The sequence below is a fragment of the Ooceraea biroi genome, chromosome 3 (assembly GCF_003672135.1).
Source record: "Ooceraea biroi isolate clonal line C1 chromosome 3, Obir_v5.4, whole genome shotgun sequence".
Lineage (NCBI taxonomy): Eukaryota > Metazoa > Arthropoda > Insecta > Hymenoptera > Formicidae > Ooceraea > Ooceraea biroi.
Window position 1 is genome coordinate 12,061,941 of NC_039508.1, and position 27,490 is coordinate 12,089,430.

Genomic DNA, 27,490 nt, shown 5'->3' on the forward strand with positions numbered 1-27,490 from the left:
AAATTGCAGAAAAAACTTCGAGCTACCTGCCGCGCGATGGACTTCTCTCGTTTCCAATTTAAAACGACGTGGATTTGCATTTAAGTCGGTTGATATGATCGCACGTGCCTCGCCGGAAACTCGCGAGATCTCTGTCCAGCCATCAAACATTTGGCATTTCCCATCATGAGAAAATCGCTGGAGGCGGAGGATAGCGTTAACGTTGCCTGTCGATCCGCACATTACGTGAAACGCGTTTTCGTGACCTCGTGACCGGATGGCGTAACGTTACCGCATCATCGAGTTTTATCAGCAACCCCTTCAGAAGTTCAGGGTTAACAAGGGTTGCGCAAGAAATCAGACACCGACAGGAATCGTCTCAAGCGGCGCGTTAACGAACGGATCTTGCTAGGCGACCTAGAGTCCAGCGTCTTCCTTGCAGGGAGTCGCCGATCCGCCTTATTTCCTCGCGATCCCATTGTGCCCGGTGCTTTAACGAGTGCCGATGGGACCGGTGAATACGACGCTGCCAGAAGATCGCTGGAGGCGGAGGATAGCGTTAACGTTGCCTGTCGATCCGCACATTACGTGAAACGCGTTTTCGTGACCTCGTGATCGGATGGCGTAACGTTACCGCATCATCGAGTTTTATCAGCAACCCCTTCAGAAGTTCAGGGTTAACAAGGGTTGCGCAAGAAATCAGACACCGACAGGAATCGTCTCAAGCGGCACGTTAACGAACAGATCTTGCTAGGCGACCTAGAGTCCAGCGTCTTCCTTGCAGGGAGTCGCCGATCCGCCTTATTTCCTCGCGATCCCATTGTGCCCGGTGCTTTAACGAGTGCCGATGGGACCGGTGAATACGACGCTGCCAGAAGATCGCTGGAGGCGGAGGATAGCGTTAACGTTGCCTGTCGATCCTCACATTACGTGAAACGCGTTTTCGTGACCTCGTGATCGGATGGCGTAACGTTACCGCATCATCGAGTTTTATCAGCAACCCCTTCAGAAGTTCAGGGTTAACAAGGGTTGCGCAAGAAATCAGACACCGACAGGAATCGTCTCAAGCGGCGCGTTAACGAACAGATCTTGCTAGGTGACCTAGAGTCCAGCGTCTTCCTTGCAGGGAGTCGCCGATCCGCCTTATTTCCTCGCGATCCCATTGTGCCCGGTGCTTTAACGAGTGCCGATGGGACCGGTGAATACGACGCTGCCAGAAGATCGCTGGAGGCGGAGGATAGCGTTAACGTTGCCTGTCGATCCTCACATTACGTGAAACGCGTTTTCGTGACCTCGTGATCGGATGGCGTAACGTTACCGCATCATCGAGTTTTATCAGCAACCCCTTCAGAAGTTCAGGGTTAACAAGGGTTGCGCAAGAAATCAGACACCGACAGGAATCGTCTCAAGCGGCGCGTTAACGAACAGATCTTGCTAGGTGACCTAGAGTCCAGCGTCTTCCTTGCAGGGAGTCGCCGATCCGCCTTATTTCCTCGCGATCCCATTGTGCCCGGTGCTTTAACGAGTGCCGATGGGACCGGTGAATACGACGCTGCCAGAAGATCGCTGGAGGCGGAGGATAGCGTTAACGTTGCCTGTCGATCCGCACATTACGTGAAACGCGTTTTCGTGACCTCGTGACCGGATGGCGTAACGTTACCGCATCATCGAGTTTTATCAGCAACCCCTTCAGAAGTTCAGGGTTAACAAGGGTTGCGCAAGAAATCAGACACCGACAGGAATCGTCTCAAGCGGCGCGTTAACGAACAGATCTTGCTAGGCGACCTAGAGTCCAGCGTCTTCCTTGCAGGGAGTCGCCGATCCGCCTTATTTCCTCGCGATCCCATTGTGCCCCGTGCTTTAACGAGTGCCGATGGGACCGGTGAATACGACGCTGCCAGAAGAAGAGTTAAAAGAAGCATCAGGCGGAGAGAAAGGTGCGGCGGGCTAAGAAAAAGAAAGAGAGGCAGAGTACGCGTAAGACAGGGACACGGTCGTCGGGTGAAGGGGGTGACTCTTTTCGCGGCTGGTATCAAAGTCATCCCGCCTAGCTGGCACCGAGGAGTCTCCGGGGAACGGCACGGCGCGGCATCCGCCGCGGTTCTCGGAGGATTTAAAGAATGGAGAAGCTCGCGTACCCTATCTGCACGCGCGCCCTCTCCGAACGCGACGAGTTAAGGAGGATGGCATAGCCGCGTAAATAAAAATAGTGTCGCGGCACTGCAAGAGACGGCTGGCAAATGAGTCGCTCCCTCTGGATCATTTGTCAACGTGCCCTGAGCGTGGCCGATATTACTGTTGCAAGCCGAGGGTGTCATTATGCGACGACGTCGGTCGATCATCGGTACACGCTGCACGTTTATGCGGACGTTAATTGTTGCTATTATTTTGCGCCAACCCCTGGCGCTGGCGGTGTGAAGATTGTTGTAATCGAAGACCGATTATATACCGTTATTATAACATGTTTACGGTATCTTGCGCGTGCACCGGTAGATTACTGCACCCGTAGGTTCGCGGAGCGGAATGTTACATTTATTACAGCAAAACGGCGCGTGTTTATAAATTCACAGATCCTCGCGCGTTCATAAATTCGTGGCGTCTCATTTATCATAATAATTTCTGATTATTGCAATACGTTGGTACAATAATTGACGTTCCCAACTGGAATGCACGATAATGGACAATTTATCAATTCAACCATTATCCGTAATTACAGTCCGGCATAAACGTCGTGGCTACGGTGTTTCCGGAAAATGTTACTGATAGATAGATAATCCGCTAATCAATATAGCGATGTTCTTTGATCATGAATCACGTTTACGAGATAGTATAACGCTGGAGAACGTGTTTCCTTGGAGAACGTCAGAAAAACACGGATCAATCGGTATATTTCGTGAACATCCGCGACTTTGTGCGTTACGTATAATCATCGTGCTACGGCGAATTAATAAATTGCAGGAGGAAACTTTCGGAATGTCGCGCGTTAAGTTGGGGAAGCAAGTTCAGCCCTGTACGCGTACGTGCGCGATCTATACATGGATCGCCGCGATCCTATCCGGCGACGGCGAATTAAAAGTTCGGACGGAATAACGGTGTGCTTTATGATGCGCCACGCGGCGCGAAACGCCGAGCGGAACATTCTGCCGTTGCGCCGCGGTCGGACTTTTTTCCCACGTGACTTGTAACTTTTGCGAAAGCGACTTGGAACTTTCGGTGTACAGGCCGGCGCGCGGGCCACGTAAAATACAGCGGGATGCCATTAAAAGAGCTAATAGATATATACGCCGTGTTACGCGTTTTTGCTTTAAGCGAACATTCTGCTGGGATTTGACGTTTCACGTGAGTCCCTCGCCCACTCGTAGCGTGAGTTATTATCGCGTCTCATGTGGGTACATTGTACGAGCTGCGCGTTTTTGGAATGAAAGAGTTCTCTTCTGTATGCACTTCTTCTAATTAAAGCTTTAAATACATTTCTGTTACGCGGAAGTTCTAATTACAAAAATTCAGCATTATGTCATCTACAATATATACAGGGTGTTTTCTCTAACTGTAGCACTTAGAATATCTCTGCTTCCTTTGATGATATGAAAAAAGTCAAAGGACGAAAATTTTTCGATTCAAAGAGACTAATTTTCGCGATAAACTTCATTTGCACGGAACATACTCAACGAATCATTTCCTGATCGCTGGATTGGACGTGGTGGAAGAATTTCTTAGCCGGCTCGATCACCAGATCTTACGCCTCTTGATTTTTTTCTTTGGAGACACCTAAAAAATGAAGTTTATCGCGATATTCCGACAACACCTGAAGATATGCGAGAAAGAATTCAGCGTGCGTGCACCGCAATTACTCCGGAATCTCTCAAAAACGTAAAACAATCGTTTATTCATCGAATTCGAAAGTGTATAGAAGTAAACGGTGATCATTTCGAACATCTGTAAAAAAAGGTATATCTTTGTAGTTATACATACAATAAATAGAGTTTCTTTTCCTAAACGTGATTTTTGTGGTTCAAAGTCATTTGAAGGTCGACATATTCTGTATGGTTGAATTTGTTTTTTTACAAGCTACATCATTTCGTTAAGGAAAATATACCATCTCATTTAAAAAAATGTGCATGACCTTGATATCTTGTGAAAGAGGTCGCATTAAAAAAAATAATTTTCTTACCAGAGTACTAGTCTCTTTGAATCGAACAATTTTCGTCCTTTGACTTTTTTCATATCTTCAAAGGAAGCAGAGATATTCTAAGTGCTACAGTTAGAGGAAACATCCTGTATATGTTGCAGTTTGACATAAGTCAAATATAAGTATAAGAAATTATTGCAAGATTCGCGATGTTGTCAGCGATTTTGTAACACCATCGACTCCTGGATGATGTTATAGAGAAAAAAAGAAAACGATTCGTCAAATTGTCATACGTACGATTCGCCTCTGTCACGAGTAAAACGAGGTGCAGAACGAGGGGAGGCGTTATCGTTCGCAGGCACGCTCGCCTTTTTCGCCCCTTTGAGCCTCGCCGGTGGCGAGCACCCTCATTTTTGCGTCTTTGGCAAAGTTCTCGGTGCAAAGGCGATAGCGACCGCTCGCGTCTCTATGCGAATATGTCGGAGGAGCGGAGAATTGTCGGTAAGTGGCGGAGAAGCGGGGTGAGACCGCTTTTGGGGTCAGAAGTGAGAAAGAGGGTGGAAAAGGCAACGCCGAAAGGGATCGTCCGTGGCATATGAGGACGGCAGGACCAACATCGGAGAACGGAGGCGCGTAAATAGCGGGCTAGTTCACTGGACAAGCATATGAGCAGATAAATCGACAAGTGATGTGATGCGCAGAAGGAAAGGTGCTTTAATATAGTGATGTTCCGATAGCGGTCCGTGAATGTTCATTATTGGTGAGCTGTATCGATATACGTAGCACGCGATTGAGCAGATATTATTCCGCCTTTCTTTGCCTTCATTTCTCTTGGAGTTTCCTTGCAAGTTATTGTCGGGTTTGTATATATTGGGTTGGCCAAAAAGTAATTGCGTTTTTTTTAATATAAATAAAAGGCGAATTTTTCATGGGAAACAAAAACTTTATTAAACAATATATTGTCCATTTTGTTTGATTATCTTTTGCCATTTTTCAGGCAACTTCATGATTCCGCGCTCAAAAAAGTTCTTATCTTTTTCAGCAAAAAACAATTACAAGAACGATTTGATATCCTCATCAGCAGTAAAGGTTTTACCATTCAAGGCGTTTTGCAAAGAACGAAACAAATGGTAATCTGATGGTGCCAGGTCTAGCGAATATGGTGGATGTGGTAACACATCCCATCCAAGCTGCAACAATTTTTGACGAGTGACCAAACTTGTATGTGGTCTAGCGTTATCATGGTGAAACACAACACCTTTGCGATTCACCAATTCTCGACATTTCTGTTTGATGGCATCATTTAATTTATCCAGTTGACGACAGTATACGTCTGAATTAATGGTTTGATTCCTTGCAAGCAGCTCAAAATACACAGTCCCACCAGACTGACAGCATAATCTTTCTTTGGTGAATATCTGCTTTTCAAGTGCTTTGAGCAGGTTCATCACGCTTGCTCCACGATCTTTTTCGTTTGAAGTTGTTTTAGACGATCCATTTTTCGTCGCCTGTTATCATACGTTTCAAAAATGGATCATTTTCCTCACGTTTCAAAAGGGAATCGCAGATGTCAATACGCTTAGTGAGATGAATTTCTTTGAGCTCATGTGGTACCGAAATATCGAGCTTACTAATGTATCCAAGTCGTTTTAAATGGTTTTCAACACTCGATTTCGATATGTTAAGATTCTCAGCAATCTCTCGTGTCGTTAAACGCCGATTGGAATCGATCAGTGCCTTTATTTTGTCATCATCAATTTCGATTGGCCTTCCTGAGCGTGGTGCATCTTTCACATTAAAATCTCCAGATCGAAATTTAGTAAACCAATTTTGACACTGCCGCAGTTTTAAAGCATCTTCGCCATATACATCACGTAACTTTTTATGAGCTTGCACAGCGTTTTTCCCTTTTCGGAAGTAATAAAACAAAATATGAGGAAAATGTTCTTTTTGATTTTCCATTTAGAAATCGACGGCAAACAAACAATTGTTAACGAAATCGTGTATTTTCTTTTTCTAAAACAAGCTTGAACTGTGAGTTGTTAACCTACATAATGAATTTGCGGTTTAGAATGAAGTTAGTTACATTTCAAGACATGTACGTCCATCTATTGGAAAAAAACGCAATTACTTTTTGGCCAACCTAATATAATGCTTCGTATAATAGAAATATAATACGGTGGCTAATAATACCTGTCAACTTGTCGACTGGACAATCGTAACGTCAGTTTCATTCATGTACGCACGCGACGGCGTGTTCGTCATGATCACAAAAATGTTTTTTTGACGAGGAACTCCCGTCGAAACTGTCGTCAGGAATATCTGCAATAAATTGCTTTCGCGTTCCTATGATTTTTTTGTGCGTCACTCCGGCAACAAGCTGCACGTTTCACGCTTGTATCGAAATACGAGGAGTGTCGATTGAATGAATCGAGCGCTTTTGCAAAGACATGCAATATCCTTCAAAGCGAAGGGTCATTCGGGTCGATGGCGGATGGATAGAGAAGATACGCGAGACAAGAGAAATTGTGAGAAAGACATAAGGATGCGATCGCACGAGTTTAGTGTTACCATGATTGCTTGCGATCGTTATGTCGCCGGTCGGAAGCACGTCTCGCGCACAACTCTCCGTTTGTAATACGGGCGGCGCTTAATAATTTCCGCGGAAGTTAACGGGTGTTGCACGGTGCGCGGCGCCGTGTATTTTTTTTTAAATTCCCGCAAATATTTCAGCGGCGGCGACTTATTGCCGCGACAAGAGCAAATGGCACGCGGACGTGCCGCGCCGACGCTCGTCTCGTTTGCGGGAAGAACTTTAAGACTTAACGTGCGGAATTCCCCCGGAGACGCGACGGTACTAAAGTGCGACATGATCGCGCTCGGGGATATCGGTTTCCGCGAACGTTGCGGGAATAATGCACGATCCGTCGAAAATTGCGTATAACGCGGGCACGTTATACTCGTTAGAACTTCATTCTCTCGATACTCTGGAATTTTCGTATCATGCGCTCACAACAGAGATCGATACAGAGCCCATTTACCTTCTGAATCTTTTCGTTCTTTGATCTAACCCAATTTCCCATAATAGAAATTTTTACGTTCTCAAATTTAGAGACTGAAATCAAAACGCGAGTATCCATGCTTATTTTAATGGATTTGGGAATATAAATTTTGGAACATAAGATGTTTGAGATCCTATACAGAGTTCTAAAATCTCGCGTTCCTAAATTTACAATTGCTTGATTCACGAGAATAAATTCGCGAACACTTAAAACTATAGATTCTCTGATTTATACGAGTTTCAAAGCTCCACTTGCGCTTCAATTTCGAGATCTCGAAATTTACACGCGCTCTCCTTGTGCTCGCAGATATACGCTTTGATATACCGAGGTAGTGGATACATTGTTTCGCAAAGCTTTCGCATGCACAGATCATGTTTAATACTTTGCGATGCGATCATGCGGCATTTGCTACTGACGGTCGCAAATGCCATAGCCGTAAACGAAACGTTAATTTTCTAGAATGTCATTATCGACGAATCCTACCTACGGAGAATAACGGAAATTTCTACGTCACTGCGAGTTATATCGAATTCTCCTAATCCTCATGATTGTGTTGCCAAACGACAGAACGCATGTGTTATTCAGTGATCGCCTAAGCAATTAAGCTTGGGCACGGACGTTTCCAAATTGAGTTCGTGTTCGGTCGTTCGTGTTATAACGCTCAGCATGGACATTAGTTATATCCTCGGCAAGGGCTTCGCGCGATTCGCGGATATCAATTATTCCGAGAGCTTTAAAGGGAATACATTTTGCCGGTCTATCAACGCGCAGCTCGTTTTTACATGTTTTGCGCGCGTAGTTTTCTTTCACTATTTTACTAAAATAATTCCGCGTTTTTCGACAATTTTTATTAAAGATTCCAGTTCTTTTAGACTTTTTCATTAACGCGTTTTTAACAAGATCGAGGGATAAATATCATAGAAATTTATTTAAGCATAATGACTGATTAAGAGAAGCTTGAAAGAATTTTTCGAAACAGATAATAAATTTATATGATGATTCGTATAAAAAATTGGTCAAGATTGTAACTATGCGTATACATATTTATCGACAATTTTGATTTGTCTTTTGATAATTTGCGCGCGCATTACGCTTTCAGATTTCGATACAAGGCTTTGAAGTTCACTCCTTGGAACCGATTTTCATCAAAGGATATCAGAAACCGGCATGAGAGCTGCTGATCATAACCACTTAGAGGTAACCGCTCTTTCGAGAAAGGGTGCAGACCGGGCCGCGTTTTGAGTCCTGAACTGGGACTGATGTGGTAGACATCCATGTCCTCCGCATCTCCTCTTTGGTTCCGCTTCGCTCAAATCCGCGACGAGCTTTCAGCGCGGCATTAGCAAGTCTTATACCGTAATGCTCGATACTCCATTCCGAATCTCTCACGAACCAGCACGCAGACCGGAGGATGTGCAAAGTGTTCCAATATTATTTAATTACAGCTTGCATAAAGTATGCTTGCTAGAAATCATACGATATTTTCGTAGTTTCAAGAAGAGTCTTTGTCTTATAACAAAAAGCGAAGAGCCTCGAAAAAGTTTTAAAAGTATCGAGCAGCTCTGAGAGAACATCCACAAAAAAATTTTTGTCATTTCCTGCACTCGTAACAAACATAAAATTACAGACGTAGCATAATGGAACACGATCAATCGATCGCCGCTAATCGGCACGAGTTTACCGAAATTCGTTCGCACTCGTTGAGAAGACGGAAGATTCAAAGGAGTTTGCAAGCATTCTAAAGGGAGAGACAACCCCCTCATATTTCGTATGGGTGAGGTTTTCTCCCCAAAGTACGCCAACTGGAGATAGACTCGAGGTTTTCCTCGTTCCGATATTCCTTTGTCGGCGACGCACTAACGATAAAAGGGGTAGAAAATTCCGGATGTATCGTGAAGAATATTCAAGTAATAAGATGATCTCGTTTCCGGTGGCACAGTTGCCGTTCTCGATCGAACACGTCCGGAATGCGAATGTAAGCGAAACGAAATTGCAGCAGCTGGACCGCTCACCCTCTTGGATACAGAGAGGAATCAGCCTCCCGAGGTCGTTGATTAGATAGATGAAGAGCGGCTTGGTAGAACACGGTAACGCGATGGCGCGGAAGGAGAGGAGGGAGGACAGCAGGGGATAGCAAGGCGAGAACAAAATCCCCGGTCCGGCGAGATCCGAAATACCCCGGAAACCGTTGTATTATACGTTGCCGCGCTTTCGTTGGCGCGGTTCGAGGCGCACGCGTCTCGCGACTTCCTTTTCCCCGCACGTACCTCATTTTTATTTCGACTCTCTAATAAAAGCGCGAGGCGTCCGATCTAATTTCGTTTGTGGCAATTTGTTCCTCCCGGGCCACTTCATTCGCCCACAGATCGCACCGGCGTTTCTCTTCTGTCGCTGTCGCGGGATGCAGGTGGGACGTCCCTTAAGCAACCCACGATCGCGTCAATATTTTCGACGGATCAGCGTCGGATTAACGAAAGGAGCTTTAATGGTACTCGCAGAAATGATGACGTTTCAGACTGAAAAATTTAACGCATCGGAATACCGAACGTCTTCCAGATAGATCCTCGTGCCGTATAAAAGATCGTGCGAAAACTGCGAGAAACATGCGCTTGTAATACATTGCGGCAATACGGCGCAAGGTCCGGCAACCGAGATTTGCGCGAGTCGTCATCGAGCAACGTGATGCTGGTCACGGATTTACGAGAAGAATAAGAACGATAGGAGAAGTAACGTATGGAGAGACGGCGGGTAACGGAGCGGGTCGGTACGTCCCCCGGTAATGGTACCGGAAACTACACTTACCCGGGAGTTCCGCCGCTTTGAGCCTTCCTGCGCTCCCGCCCTCGAACCCTTTCTCTCTCCCTTTCTCTCTTCCTCTTTTTTTTCTCTCGTGTCGGCTTCTTATAGTTTGCGTTAACGGCGCGTTCGCGCGCCTCCCTTCCCCGCCATATCCGAAATCCATGAATCCGCGCAGCGGTACTGTCGTGAAATCGCGAAAGTCGGAAAGCGAATTCCTTACGGAAATTGGAAGGAGCGTATTTATTGCTGCTTAGCGATTGATGCGGGAGCATCGTTTTCCCGCACTGGGAACTTCCCCTGCCCGTGCTGGACATTTCGGAAATTCATCGTTCATTCATCCACGCGCAGCATTTTAATGCGTTTTTTCGTTCCTGCCGTTTCCTGCCGTTCGAAAATAATTGCATGGTACATGGTGCAATATTACCAACAGAGCGTTTTTATTGCAGCGATCCACTCGTGATCGAAACTGTATGCATCGTAGTTTATCGTTAATACTCGTTTTTGTTACGATTTGCCAATCGGGCCGTGAAAATTAATAAAACACTACATTAATCAGAAAAATAGAAAACACTTTTATTGATAAACTGCTATTTTTATAGGCCAGTGGAACATTATTTCACAGGAGACCAAAAAGCTACATTTTGTGAGTTTTTTTGGAAAACTACCACTATCTATAATTATCTACAATTCTTTCTTTATGAAAATAATTTGTCGACATTTCTCCCAATCTTGAGCGTTAAACAGTTCTGCGATAACACTTTCCATCGCTTAACTCCCGCCCCAGAAGAGAATCACGCGAAATTCGTCGGTGAATCTGTAATCGGAGGAACAAGCGCGATTTCCGTTATACCTTGTATATCGATCGGTCGGCAGCGGTAGCAGCGGGGTGTGCGCGCCAGGTTTCCATCGGATTAATAGCTTCTTAATTTTCTCGCGCTCAAATCGGAAGATTTACAGCGAGTTCTCTATAGGAGCATGGCATGCAAGCGTTGCGCTCTCTGCGATATTGGTTCGGCTCGGTCGCTTTAAACGAACGAACCGTTAATGCACTCTGACCTGGTATTGGGCGAGCCATTGTGCAACGGGGGAAGCGTGTAAATAATTTCCACCCATCTACCTCCGCGTTCGCAATACGTACGGCCGTTCGACGGGGAGGTTTTAAGGGATCGTTCGTAAATCCTCCGCGGGACTTTTGTCAAACGGATAGCGAAGTAACGACGGATGGTACCGGCGGAATGTAATGTGCAAGTAAACACGTGAGTAACGTGGATGGGGTGCGAAGAGATGCTGCGCGCCGTGAACACGCGATTATGTCAGTGATTAACTGACGACGACGCGGTCTAATTCATGAGTCAATTTCGCCGGCGGTTTTGCGTAATCGCCGCGCGTTATTCATGATAACCAAGATTACGCCCGCCCCCTCGCTGTAAATGAATATACACTGTGTGTCTCAGCTTCTCCCTCCTCACCCAGAAATCCATATCAAAAAGTGTCACGACTGTTTCTTCATTTTGAGCACCCCGAACAATAGTTTCCGAGCTTGTACGAAAACGTAAAATAATAAAATGGCAAGAATTGAATTTTAGAACGATGTGCCCTCCTTGACTTGCTTTGTATACTTCACATAAATAAATGAGCGATCGATAAAATTAGTAGTAATACTGTGGAGTAGTTGTAGATACAAAATTCACAAACTTATCATCTATGCAATGCGACTGAGAAGTAGAACTTTTGATTACTTAATTAAATTTGGTTTTTCTAGTTACCTGTAATCAGAAAACAACAGCAACGTTAATCGAAAATTGTAATCCATATTAGGATTAATGATTAGCTTTCGTCTAATAATGCATGTACGAAAAGAAAGAGAACGTGTATATGGTTAATTGATAAAAACCGCTGACTTTTACCAATATTCTTTTACTTTGTCTGAACGAATTAATTGTCAGAATTTTGGACGTAATTGCCAATAATATCCAAATAGTGCAAAACTTAGACTCTGATTGAATAATTGAATCACTGCTATTAATATCTTTGCATTTTTATTTGCTTTAATGCAACCTGTGAAAAACGCTTAACAATTTAATCCCTTTTTTCTCCTCTATCACTTCACCCGCCAAATTTCCTGATATAAAATATCCAATTAAGCAATTAAATAATGTCTAATGTAGATGCCTTTCGTCACTAAAATGAAGACATAAATAACATACGTTAAAATTATGTCATCTCGATCTTTCCTATATTGATACTATGACTTTCCAATTAACGGATATCATTTTGGTACATTTAATCTGAAGTTTCTTCAAATTTTATTTCTAACTCTGATAAGTACCAAATTGGATGATTTATTCTTCAATTTAATCCAAGCTGAGAGATCGAAATAGAAAATCCGTTCGCTCGAAATTAATTTGCGTTTCTGTTTTCTGCGAAACCAACAATCTTTTATTTAATTCGCTAATTCCGGAATATATACATTTCATAGTGAAAGAATGGCGAATGCATCATTGTCGACCGCATAAAGTTGCGTCTCGCTCGCGTACGAAGACACGTCACGGAGCCCCGACGGAAGTCAAATTTCGCAATTTTGCACGGGGAGCGGAATTTACGTTGTTAGCGGCACGAAGCACTCGGGCTACAAATTTATGGGCCGGGTCTTCAAACAAGACGTACGTGGAACACGATTCCCCGTCCGTTTCTGAGCGCGGGAGTAAAATTAATTAAGCAGTCAAGGACAAACTATCTGCTAGACATATCCAGGGGATGTGAACCCGGCCGCCCAATTTTCAGTCGAGGCATATTGCGTTTCCCCCCGCCCTTCCTTTCTCCTTCCCTCGTTGCGGCTTCAATCTCCCTCCGTCTCTTCGCCGTCCTCCTGTCTCTCTTTTGTCGTCCTCCCTACCCCCACGTGGGATTATTCAAATGTCGTCTTGTCGCGTGTCATCTCCGCGGGAATACTTTAAAATTGTCTATTAGCGTCCCGTCGCTACGTTCCGCCTTTTACCGCATATTTCACTTTTATTGCTCGAATCCAGGAGGATCGAACGAGTCGCGGTTCCGTTATTGAGTCATCTGGAGAACGATTGGTCGTCTAGCATGGAATCGTCGGAAATTGAGCGTTAATTAAGACGTAAGTCGTCAGTAAGTCGCTTGAGAATGTTACGATACATGGAAACTTTCTCGCATGACGTTACGGAAAATAAAAATGTCCAACGCGACTTACAATTCTGACAATGGGATTGGTGCCACCACAAATACCACGTGAGTAATTAAACGTAGTAACGAATCTCACTATTTAAATAACTCAAGTGACGTAAGTCGCTTAAGAATGTTACGATACATGGAAACTTTCTCGCATGACGTTACGGAAAATAAAAATGTCCAACGCGACTTACAATTCTGACAATGGGATTGGTGCCACCACAAATACCACGTGAGTAATTAAACGTAGTAACGAATCTCACTATTTAAATAACTCAAGCGACGTAAGTCGCTTGAGAATGTTACGATACATGGAAACTTTCTCGCATGACGTTACGGAAAATAAAAATGTCCAACGCGACTTACAATTCTGACAATGGGATTGGTGCCACCACAAATACCACGTGAGTAATTAAACGTAGTAACGAATCTCACTATTTAAATAACTCAAGTGACGTAAGTCGCTTAAGAATGTTACGATACATGGAAACTTTCTCGCATGACGTTACGGAAAATAAAAATGTCCAACGCGACTTACAATTCTGACAATGGGATTGGTGCCACCACAAATACCACGTGAGTAATTAAACGTAGTAACGAATCCCACTATTTAAATAACTCAAGCAACGTAAGTCGCTTGAGAATGTTACGATACATGGAAACTTTCTCGCATGACGTTACGGAAAATAAAAATGTCCAACGCGACTTACAATTCTGACAATGGGATTGGTGCCACCACAAATACCGCGTGAGTAATTAAACGTAGTAACGAATCCCACTATTTAACGACAGCGGTGCTTTAACGTCCTCGAATTTGCGAACGTCGTCGCGAAAAGGGTGCTGAAAATATCGTCGGCGAATTTGGAATTCCCTTTCCGAGTTCTCTTTCTGTCCGTATTAAGTTCATCGTTTCGCGGCGCAAAGTGAATCACGAGAGCCACTTGTGCGGCTTATCTTCCTGCTGCTCGTATCCCGACTCTGTTACTCGCGATACGTCCTTCCATTTGCATTAACCTGCCTTAGGATAAAACTAGCGATCCTGGCGATCCTATTTATCATTCCTGCTGGAGACGCGATTCGCTGTTGGCCGTCACCCTCTACCTTGTTTCCTCGTTACAATTTCGCGGAACATCCGCAGATTTTCGTGATTATGTAGAGAGTTCTTTCACGTGAGCTTTTGTAACCATTTGTATATGGGAGAGAGGAGGAGAGATATACACTTATAAAAATTTATGGTTTATCTTAATGCGTACTTTTTTAAAAAAAGTTTATCATGTTGCGTTGAAATAAAATGTAAATCTTGTAAGTCAGCGTATCGAATTATTTTTACGCAATACAGAAACGGTAGTTATTGTTTTTTTTATTAATTGCTTGAAATTTTGATAAAGTAAATTTACTCACGCAAATAATATCGGTTATCGGGAGTAGCGATTATAGGACCGCCTGCAAATTAACGGCAAAATAAATTCTATGGCCGGCTCGTATTAAATGCCTTGCTGCTTTAAAAGAAATATTTTCAACAATTAATAAAGAGATAACCATAGGAAATTGCTTCACAAAATTCTACATGGGCGACATAAAATGGTTTTGTCTCAGATGCATGTTTTTATATGCATTTCTCCAATTTGTATTATACATTCTATAAATGTAAAATAATATCGTTTTTGAGAGAGAAAAAACTGCATCGGTAAATGAGATGCATTTAAAAGAATATATTTGTAATTTCAATTTTTATCGACGTAAAATGTAAAATCGTAAAATGTCACGAATTTCCTCCGTCAAACATCAGGAGTTTATTTTGGTCAAAGACAAACAGTTAATAACGTCTTCGCATGATACCGTCTCAGCATGCATAACAGCAAGTCGAAGCATGGAACAGCGGAATATCGTTTCCAGCGGTTACAAATACGGGAAACTCCACTAACAACGGCATCCTCTTCTCAACTATTGTCATTAATCGCGCTGCTTGTCGCTCTTACATTAAACATTCCTGCGGCAATGCATGCATTAAACCCGCCGGCGTTTCTTGCGCCGTCATTAGCGGCGCCTACTACAAACGTCGCGTATCTCGTTTTTCATACAACGCGCGCGGTACGTTCGGACGTTAACGTACAATAATTAACGAAACACCGCGAGATTCGACGTGCAAGATTTCCGCCTGAGTTTTTATTGTACGCGTCATGAGCTTCACGTTAGCTCTACATCTGAGTCTTCGATCGTCTTTATTGTTCGACCGCAACAATGTATACCATGTTCTTTTTTTACATCGCAAAGTAAGAGCAAGATATTCTCTCTTCCCTCTTTTCTTGATAGGACGAAATCAATAATGTATCAGAAGAAGACTTACATCATGCGAGATTCCGCTCGCTTCAAAGCGAGAGAGTCGCTTTGGTTCTTCACTTCGCAGAATGATCAAAATATAATGTTTGCTCGATGTTTTTGTCTGCGCGGAAGCGACAATTATTTAACTTTGCGGCGGTTTTATTATTCTAGTTTCTCCAGTTATTTAAACGTGACGAGTGCGACGAGCGTGGAGAGTCATCCGCATTGCATCTCTTTCGAACGCGCGGCCAACTCTGTCGCGTCTTCGCGACAAAGCTCCAGGGGGAACTTGGGGGTAACGTTTCGCGCTCTCTTCTTGTGGGCGTTTTCACCCACGTAGTCCACAACGACCAACGGGCGTAAGATCACCAGATTGTAGTTGTTGTTGCTGTTCCACGATGATGCCGCCCGAGAATCCGACGGTTCTCAACCGACCGGCGACGTTCTCCGCGCTCGTCCGAGCGCGTCGTCAGCACCGTTCGCAACCCCCTTCTGCCAAGCGAAATACCCCGTGAACACCCCGGCGATTTCCCAAGTTTCTCGAGCGACTTCCAGCACGCTCGCGTGCTCCTTCGCCTCCATTCCTCCCCCGCGGCCATCTTCTTCCCCGTACCTTTCGCCTCTCCGTCTTGCTGCTTTCCTTCCTTCCTTCCTTCCTTCCTTTCGCGATGCATCCCTTCGTGCCTCGTGCTACCCGCTTTTCCACTCCCGCTCCCACTTCTCTCTCAATGTGCACCACCGGTACCTTTGCAGAGAACGCGGAGAGCCTCATCTCAGCGTTCTCCATCCTCTTCGGCCGTGCCAACCTTCCGCCGATCCTTTACCCCTTTCCGACCCTCCGCGATGAACGGTTTCACCCCGCAGATGCGGTCCGTGCAGTCTGGGCCACTTCTCCCTTTCTCCCCGCCTTCCTCTGTCTCCTTCTTCCGACCTCGTTCGATCTCGAGATCCATTCGTCGGCCCTCTCGCTCCCGCGCTCCTCAGCGCTCCGGGGGGTTGGCCGACCGGATGGCTGCTCGCCTGACTGCTTGCCCGACTGCAAATCCTCCAACCTCCTCACTTCTTCTCCTGTCCTCCTCGGCATCCGTGCCCCCCTCGCTGCTTTTGGAGCCTCCTTCTCCTTTATACCCCCCTTAGATCTCTAATTCTCTCTCTCTCTCTCTCTCTCTCTCTCTTTCGCGCGCGCTCTCTCGTTTTGGCTCTCTCTTGTTCGTAGCTCGTGCCTGTAGCGCCCGCGCACCGGATATAATACGATTCGAAATTAAACTTCCGAGGCACGCGCGGCATCCGAATAACGCGAGCGGCTGCCTAAAACAGTAAAGATATTACGTATTATTACAGCGCCTGGCTACGGGCACCGCTGCGCGGCGGTGGTGGGTTTATGGTGGAGAGCACAGAACAGTGTGTTTTCGGAGCGGGACGCGCCATGGGGCGACCGCCGCGAAATCCGCTCGTTTTGATGCGCATTCTTCTGACGGCACCATCATCCTGGTACGTTAAGGATTTGATTCCAGAGAGCCGCAGGCGTCGAGCGCTGCTGGAATTATTATAAAAATATAATAATTCCAGAAAATAATGATTTCCTCCTCGTTTCCCTCCTCGAGATTTAGTAAAGGTTATAAATAAAGAGGAAAATACGGCTGCGCCAAACTGCATCTTTTAGTAAAATAGCAGTTGCTGTTATCGATTCTTCTAAACATAATAAAGCATTATATCTATATTTCTACGAACGTATATCTTAAATAATGAATTAAGAAAGTTCCAGACATTTCAATCCAGCAAGAGTCGCAAAAACACATGAGTCGGCGTACCTCCGTTCTACCCCGATCTACAAATAGCAGTTTGACATGTGATCAATAATCGCGGCCGACTAGCCCAGATTCCGGACTCATTAGCCGTACGAAGAGCAGCGAACCCACACTCGAAACGCGCGGCTCGCGCGCGACTTGCACCGAATGCGTCGCGCCACGAACAAACGTCGGTTATTTGTTATTTAACGCGGCCGAGGCCCTCATCAATCAACGACAAGCGCGACGTGTCGATTCGCCGCTATTAATTTGTTTCTAGCCGTTTGGAACATTACGTACCGCTGGCGAGTATCGACGATACAAATGCATTCACCGCGAACGGAAGGGTCGCGAGCGATTAGAGCGTCGAAAACGGTTCTCTTCCATAAATAACGACAGACCATGAAAACGGATATTCGATGAACAAACGTTTAACGCGCTAGCGGATAATAGATATGAATGTCAATTAACTCGCGATGGAGGTTGAAACAAAATAATGCGCCGAGACTTCGTTCCAAGCTAATCTCGACCAAGTATCTACTGAAAATGAAAAACGAAAGACAGTGAAATATAAGAATCTAGTAGATAATAGTTTCAAATATGAAACGCTGATTTGATATTTCTAATATTGTAGTTTAATATCTACTGCAACAGCGCAAAGGTTTAGTTGCGAAAGTTAAAAAGTTATACTGCTGCATGCATGATTCTTAGACAGAGCGAAAATTTAGCAAATTGCACAACCCGTCCTTAATTTACGGCCGCTGCGTGAGCACGAATAAGCGTCAAACGCTCCTCATATATGGTCCTCTTGAACTGAGGCTGCGCCTCATTTGTCGAGTTGCAGCTACTCTTCTGCGTGTTTACAGTATACTTCAGAAATAACATGTTGGTTCCATTAACGACTTTCTGTATAATATTTTTATTCCTTTTACGAGTGTCACAGAAAAATATATAAATAAAGAAAAATAAAAATAAATATTTTGCCTGAGTATTACTAATATATAATAAATATAATATTTTAAATTCCTCCACGTATTGCTGACAAAACTTCATCTACTATTTATCATTAAGAAGCGCGCTGTTTTGTTCTGATTTTCGCGAATTTAACTAAATGCACAAATAAAAAATTACTGTGGTTTTTTCTATTTAGAAATTCTTTCATCTACCGCGCGCGACCGTGACATTTCACACGGCAGTAACCCTGGACCGCGCTGTATTACGATGCGAGGGTCGCGCGTCCAAAGCCGTGCAAACGAACTTTCGGCCTCGGCCAACATCAGCGGCGCTAACCTTCTCGGGCCGACATTATTCTGTTTTAACGGAATTACTCCAAATTGTGCATATATATCATAGTTATGCTATTGCGGTCGGTTATATTGCGAGCTAAGCGACTCCCGGCAGCGGGGGGTTGGGCGGACAGCCGCGCGTCGACGGTGGTAGCAATTCGTACAGGAGGGTAGGTAGGCGAAGCATTCTCGCATGTACCTACACTCGTGGCTTAGTCAAACTCACTCGGGATGTAGAGGTAAGACGGGGGTGAGAAAGCCGCGGGGATTGGCCAGCGCTTTATAACTTTCGCTTTTTCTCATTCTGCGGCCGGTAATTGTTTTAATCCGACTCCCCTCGATCTTGCTTCCCTTCGCTACCCTTGTCTTGCAATCCTGGCCCCGCAAGGGCGCGAAGGGATGGGGAAGGCAGACGGGCTCGATAATTCCGAAAGGGAGGCTCGGCGAAGATATTACGTGTTATTTAAAAACCGGATTACGAGCGATGAGTTACGGGGCCTGGCTCGGGTTAATTATACTCGCGAGCGACCGCGCGCGCACAGTGCGAGGGTGCGAGAATTGTTGGCGGAAGTGTGCGCTCAGAGTGTGCGAATGGCTCGCGGATGCGCGTAATTATGGTCGGAAATAGTTGGACGCGCGCACGAGACCAGGGGTAAAAATAATGCGCTTTCGTCGGATTTGACCGACGCGTTTCGCCATTCTCCTAGCGCGATGCTCGAGATGAAATTTCCCACGACGAGCTGCTTAACACTTTAATGCCCGTACTTTTGGTGACCAAAATAAGATTTACACCTGAAATTTTTCTTATCATTACTAGCGAAGGAAATGTAACTAAATCTTCACGTGGAAGAATGATAAAAAATTATAAATTATGAGAATCATAACTTCTTTGCTTTGGAGAATCAAGAAATGACGCGGTATTGCGTCAATTAGACAAATATGTTGTAAAAAATATTTTAATTTCTAGTTTAAATATTATTAATACGAAAGAATGAGTGCGAGCTCGACGGAATTTTGATTTATTACTCGATTTATTACGAAAATGTCATGCGGTACGCCTAAAACTTACAACAGTCAAAAGTTCGAAGTGACGCGCTGCGCGTTCAATACGATACAGGGAAAAAAAGGCGGCAATATATTTTCCGTTCTTCCATCTATACCGTTCGGAAGCGGCGAAGGCGGTTCAAAAACATAAATCAGAAGCTCGACAGTAGAATCGGCGGAAATCCAACAAGTGATTTTATTACGGAGACGAGTCTCTTCGTCGTCCTCGTGTTACCTCCGGTATCGCCGACCCTCCTTCTCTTGCGATATCGACTGTTCCCCCAGAATGCGAAGCGGCGGCTGCGGGGCTAGAAATTTTTCATGCGCCTTGAGAACGTCGCGCCTTGCTGCGATATTTGTGCAACGGCTCCAAAGGGCACCGACGCCCTTTCGAGACTTATTAGCTCGGCAAATAAACCGCGCTCGTACTTTGTCCGTGTTATTTCGACGGTAAACTCACGCGACGTTAAGATTATTTGATGTAGTAAAGGACGAAAAATGGGAAATACTTATAATTCTAAAGGAAGACCTGTTTGCGAAAATGCAAGTACAAATTTTTCCTCAGATCAGGCATTGAAAGATTAAAACTTCCCAGGTGTCGTTGCAAAACGTACGAAAATCGATGACAGTTTTTCATGATTCGTTACTGTGAAGTATGATGAATTAAAGCGTTGCATCAGGCTCACATCGACGGAGACTTGATCGAAGGATTGGGAGCTTTCTTTCTCTCGAGAGAAAAGGTATCTAAATGCCTGATTCGTTTCTGGATCTTGTTAAATTTCCAGATCCCGCCCAGGGCGAACGATCCGGAAGTGTGCCCTGGGGTGGCTTCAAGCCCGAGCGGGGGAACGGGCTATGTTTTACAATGTTAGTAGCGGAAGAAGCGCTTCTCGCAGAGACGAAAGAGGTAATAAGCCCGCCGTCAGGGACAACCGCGTTCCCGCGGTGGTCCATTAATGTAACGCGAGTTAAGGAAACCGGAAGCCGCGAGGAGGCAGAGGGGAGATGAGAAAAGAGAGTCGATATATATATATATATATATATAGAATATATACTATATATAGAATCATATTTATATAGATACACGCGAGAGGAACGGGGCCAGGAGGCATTTAGCAAATTAAAAGTTAATGTAGTATACAAGCGATTCCGTCGCGGAATTAATTCATGAGGCAAGTTGCGCCACGGTCAGTCCACTCTCCTCTTCATCTTGCTCCTTGTCGTTCTGATTTCATCCCTCATCCTTGTCTCCTTTACTGGTCTCCCTCTCTCTCTCTTTCTTTGCGATCTCGCGGCCGCGCGCCGCGCTTGTTACAAACTTAAATTGCTCCACATCGAAAGTTAACGCGCTCATTCTTCCCGCGGGACACCGGCGCGCCGCTCGTAGGACTCTCTTCTTCATCGCGCATGACGCTGCGCCTTCGACCTAAGCTAAGCTAAGCTCGAAAGCTCGGCCCGATAAGTCTTCCTCGCTCTCCACTTGCCGTGCTGGGATATTTCCCGCCTTTCGTCGGAGTTTCAGCATTAGCGATCCGTGTCTCACGGTTATGCATGCGGTGTCACACGACGACAGCTCTTGCATTGACGTCGGTTACTTTGACTGCATTGCCAGCCAGAGAAACCCTCCTTAATCTTGTACCCTTGTAATCTTGGTAATCTTGCCCTTTATTCGTTCACTGAGATAAAGTTGTAAAATTAACTTAAAGAACTTCATTCCAATATTAGAGCGTAAAGTACTCGGAAGAGTTTTTTAATCTATGCGTTCCTCTTTCATGGAATCTTAATGCGTCCAATTTTTTTAATATTACAGTTTAGATTGTAAAAATATTCGACTCGTCGAATAATCGCGAATCGTCGAAAAATTACAATAACTATTATATGTCTTTATGTTCTAGTAAAGTTGATAAAATATTGCATACAACAGAACGCGCTTCCACTGAAATTGCGTTGCAAATCCATGATTATTAATCTCTAGATGTTTAATACACTATGGTGACATCAAGATTATATTAAACATCAAGGATGTGTTTGAAAATGCAGCCTCAATTTGTAATCCGTCTGTCGGCCGTTCTTCTTGTTTCACCTACGGCAGTCCCGACCGAAATTCTTTGTCGGTGGTCTGGACGAACGGAATGAGAGGACTTAAGTACGTAGGCTAATGCAGAACGGTCCTGCGTTCAGCGACGTAAAGCAAGCACGAAGTTTATTTATCGGATGAAGAGCGGCCGGCTCTCTCTCCGTTGCAATGCAGCAATATCTGCCGCTGACAAGTTTAAACCGTAGACACCGTTGTGCATCGCTGGTCGTATACGGACGTGGCTCACGCGCACACCATGTATATTATATGCACTATATTATAGGAAACGTATTCGCGTACAGGGTGTCCCCGTGCAACCGAGTTGAAATCACATCTTAAACTGAAAATTGGAGACACGACAACAGTTTCAGCGATTTTTTATTTTCAGTCAATTTAAATGTAAAAATCAATATATTATATATAATATATTATTTGCGGTACAAATTATTTGTTAGAGTATCTGTATCAAATACTTGCACAGTTGTGATATCCAATTGTCGCGGTCTTAATGACACCTTTATCGAAACAATATCTAATTAAAGTCTTGAGAAATGCACGTATACAGTGTTTTGCCTTATCAAACATACTTCAAGTACTTATTTATTCGTTAATAAATTTTCGATCGATTATCAATATTTCTTTAACCAAGTAATGATCAAAAGGCTATCGTGATATCATTGTTGAGAACCGAACGCTTGTGCTCTTGCGAGTGGAAAGAATCGCGATTAGTCAGAAACACCCAGTAGAAAAGGTATATCCGGCTCGCCGCAATATCGCGGCGGATGCTGGCAGCAGAGAAGACCCTCTGTTGATAATTGCGCTTTGCTTTTGACGTCTGACGACTGGTTCCGTTCACTCGCGGATACACGCGATCGCCCGGGGACCGCGGATTATCAAATCGATTTCGCTACGAGAACGCGAGTGCATTAATTATGACGGAAGCATTTGTCTCTGCGTCGACGGCGGGGTGCAATCGTCGTCCTCGCCCGTCGATACGTAATAAAATACCGACGTTTAAATATAAAAGCCGTTCATTTACCTTACTTTATAGGACGAGCGTCAATAGCGATGCGCGCGAATTTCCCTTTAATCCCCGCGAACGCGCGATCTGTTTTTCTTTATTTTTATTCCTCGCCGTGATTAAACAACGCTGTATCCAGCGCGCATCGATACATTCGAATAAAGCGGGACTGCTTAATATACTGCGGCGGATGTGCTTTAATCGTGATGGACGTATATAGCCACCGGTTTTATCACCGGTATTACCTGCACTCGACTTTACGAGCTTACCGCACGATTCAGCCGTGATGGAGTCTCACTGATTCAGCTTATGATTCCCATAACGTCTGTGACATTATCGTGCGAAACGCAGTGATACGTAACGAGGCGTGTACTAGTCTAATGATCGATCGAGCGGTGTTTAGAGGTCAATTTCCATCATCTAATTTGACGGCTCGTCGCGGCTGAATTGTAGCATAGTCGTGTACCATCGAACGTGTCCAAAAATATCCGACGTTCGATTCGGGCGCTATAAGTGCAATTCTTGTTTGACAATAAATCGCGCATTATAGTCCGATTATTTTTGGAAGGATATTTAATTAATGTATTAGGGGTGTGATTTAGTTTTGAAGGTTTTTTTTGCTCAAAAACGCATGTATTTAAATATGATAATGAATGAATACCTTAATCAAAATATTTTCCTTCGTTTTCTATAACTTTTTCCCATCCTTTTGGCAAGAGATCGATTCCACCCCGATAAAATCACTCTTCTTTTCAGTTGATCCATTCGTCGACGAATTTTCGCACTTCTTCGAAATTATGAAAGTGTGTATTCTCTAAAGCGTGTTGCATCGACCGGAACAAATAATAATCGCATGGAGCAATGTCCGGAGAATACGCGGGGTGCGGTAAGACTTCCCATTCGAGCTCTAATAGTGTTTCTTTCACTGATAACGCAACGTGAGGTCGAGCGTTGTCACGAAGAAGAATCACTTTCCGTCGTTTACTCGCAATTGGTGGTCGTTTTTGGTCCAATGCTTGCTTCAACTTGTACAATTGGTGTCGATAACGATCAGCCGTGACAGTCTCATGCGGATTTAACAGCTCATAGTACACTATCCCACCAAATACAGAGCATTACTTTTCAACCGTGAATATTGCGTCTCGGAGTGGATGTTGATGGTTCGCCTGGATCCACCCATGATTTTCTGCGTTTCGGATTATCAAAATAGATCCACTTTTCATCCCCAGTAACAATCCGAGACAAAAGACTCTTCTTTTTTTGCCTGGCGATCAACGAAATGCAAATGTTCAAATGGCACTTTCCGATAATTGATGTCGAACCCATTTCCCTTCTTTCTGAATTTTTCCCATTTCATGTAAATGTTTGGTAACTGTTGTACGATCAACATTTGATGTTCTGGCAAGTTCTGAAGTGGATTGTGTTGGATTTTCGTGCAATAATGCTTGCAAGTCTGCATTTTCAAGCTTTCTTGGTTGTCCCGAGCGTTCTTTGTCCTTCACATCAGTATGACCACTTTTAAAGCGTCTAAACCAGTATTCACACGTCTTAATTGATGGGGCAGAATCACCATAAGTTTCCACAAGAATTCTATAACCCTCAGCCGCAGTTTTGTTTTGATTAAAAAAGAAAAGCAACGCATGTCGAAAATGCTGTTTCGGAAGTTGCATTTTTACGATGATATAAACACGACTGTTATTGCATCTATTGCTATAATGCTACTAAATGTCATGGATAATGTCAAGACTGTAAGAAACAACAGTTATCGGAAACAGCTATTGGAACAAACTGACACTACAGCCATCTGTTGCAAAACCCTCAAAACTAAATCACACTCCTAATATGTCGAAAGTAATCCTTTTTGCAAAACACTTAAATATTAAGCGAAGTTTGGGAGCGCCGAGGATCCTAGCCGAAGATGCGGAGGCTTTACGCCGGCAGCGTAGTTTGCAGGAGAAAAAATGGAAGTGCCGAACGTAAGAGGATACGTTTCGTCCTGCGGATCGTATAATACGTCCTTCCGCGTCCGATAAGAAGAAGAAAGGTGCGGTATATCAAGCCGGGCCGGCTCCTCGATAATCCCGCAGGGCGTCGTAAAGAAACGACAAGGTGAGTATCGCCCTCTCTTGACAAGTCATCGCTCGGCTCGGCTCTCCCGAGAGGCGGACGGCACCCGGTCGTTTATTAATAAACGCAAGGAGGGATAAAGAAAAACTTGAAAAGAGCAACGGGTGGGTGAATCAAGATTGTGCAGGAGGGAAAGAGGTGATGCGCGCGCGTGCTGCTACTTAAGGGAAGTAGGTTGCGTATACGTGCCACTCAAGAACGTGACGCTATTTTAGAAATTTTTTTTAATTATCCTTTATATACTTGTGTATAATTATCTCTTTTATAAAGCCGTTGTATATATGTAGCCTGCGCGAATCTTTTATGCGGGCATAAAATTCCCTTCCATACAAAAGGAAATTTATAAGAGCGACTTGTGTATGGTACAATATACGTGTGCAATACCTTGTAGTTGAGATTTTTCGATATTGCTCGCGACTAATGCACGATTTTCACGAGAATAATCATTTAATTAGTATATCATTTTCTATGATATATTAATCGTGATAATTATTTCTGCTTTGGACAATGTTGGGATTTTAACTTGTCGGTGCGATATTTTATACATTTTCTTGGAGATTAAGTTACGTTTCGTGTTAAATTAATTAAATGAAACTAAAGAGAAACAGAACGACGGGCATTGTCAGCGCGACTAATGAAATGTTTCGAAGTAAGGTACACCGTTAATTCTGGAAATACGAACCGGATGAAGTTCGTTTGTCGACTCTTTGAAAACTTTGGTTCCCGCAGTTTTCGCCCGAACGCACATAGCGCGCGATGTTTTATTTGATTGCTGTTGAGATCTTTATAACAGTCTCTTAGCTTGTAACTTATCTGCATCTTCTTCCATGTTTCCGTGAGAGATAAACGATAAGAAAATTCCGATCATTAAAAATTTTGATCACGGCAATACATAACGTCCCAGTGTTAACAACTTTATCGAAACATTATACGGTCTATTAACTTCAACTATCAAATAGATGAAAAAAGGTTTATGAAGTTTTAGATATCCATGAAGAGTATCTTGCGAGAAAAGGTGAAGGACGATAACTTGACTGGAGGCGGCGGATGCACGTTCTATTAAACAAATTGATAGTTAAAGCCTCCTTTAGAACCGCGATCTGCCGTGATATGAATCGTAAATTCTTCTGTATACGTTGACTATTAATAAATTCGCGAAGGAGGAAATGCGTGGACGGCACGGTGTTCAAGTCAAGTTAATCGCGATGGGAATAGCGAACGGAAATTACCCAGTAGGACAATGCGGTCGTTTCTGGCTTGACATACAGTCAAGCTTGTAGAAGGCTTTTAAAGTTGCGTCTAAACGGGTGTACATTCTCCGAGGAAAGTATTTAGGAAGGCTTTTACATCTACTCTTTGCTTGGACAACGGTTGTTTAATTGCGGCGCATTTGCGCTAAAATGTTTCTGGAAATTTCATTAATGCAGAGGGACAAGAGCGCAAGCGATTATTTGCGCATTCAATCATTTGTGCCGATAAAAGCCGGAAATGCTGTAATAATAATGATAAATGCATTTTATTTAGATTCTATTAGCAGCGGGAAATGTTAAAATAACATACCACATTTTATTCCTTTTTAATAAATAATTACCTTCCATACTAAAACTGGGTAATTTTTCATCGTAAATGGCGTAGATATGTTATTACATTTTATATCAACATAAACTAATAATGTTGAATTCTCTCTCTTTCTCTCTCATAAACATATCTTTCCCGACTTTTATTTGAATAATGTATGCGAGTGAATTACAGTAATATGCGTATTAGCATAACAATACGTAATTATTATCACAATAATTCATTACCGAAATTTCACTTCTATGAAAGTACAGTACAGTATGCAATGCCCAACAGTAATTATTGCATTTCGACTTTTACTGCTTTATATGGAATTTACATTTTTTCCGAGAGGAAATGTGTAAGAGAAATATACAAAAATATTATAAAGTAGATAAGAAAAGAAAGAAATCAGAAGGATAAGTAAACATTACGAGTTGTATTGATGTATGTTCCGTGAACAATCTTCTCAAATTAAAACAAGTTTGAAACGTATATCTCATATATCTCGTATATCTGCTTGGAGATATCGAGAAAGTACAGAATACAAAGTTAGCGGTCGTGGAGACAATTGGCGCTTTGAAAATCATGGCGATTCATTACCCTTGTCTCATTTCGCATCATATAACAAAGACAGGCGCAGGTAACAGAAACAGGTAAAACCGATACATTTCTTATATCAACTCGCTCAAGCAGAAATTAATTAAACGGCGCATTGTATCGGCGCGCTTAGCTTCCACGCGTCAAGTTTCACTCGGATCAGAGAGCCTACACAATGAAGTGAAGAAGACGGTACCAATCGTCTCGTTGTAAATGCTGTCGAGTAAAAATGTATTCAAAATAATTTCAAAAGAAATGAAAGTTATTGTGATAACGATGCAGCCTGATATAACCCACTCAGCCGTAATTTGAAGAATGCACAATAAAATTTCGACTCTCGGGTAACTTCAATTCCGTTATTCATACGTGAAAAAAGGATCATACGTTGCGTGCTTACTGCTGGCAAAAATATTTTGCATCCCAGAATCATTCCGTTTCATCCGTAGCCATCCATACACACGGGGACGAGTAACGGGGGTCGCTATTATAAGCACAATGAAAATTC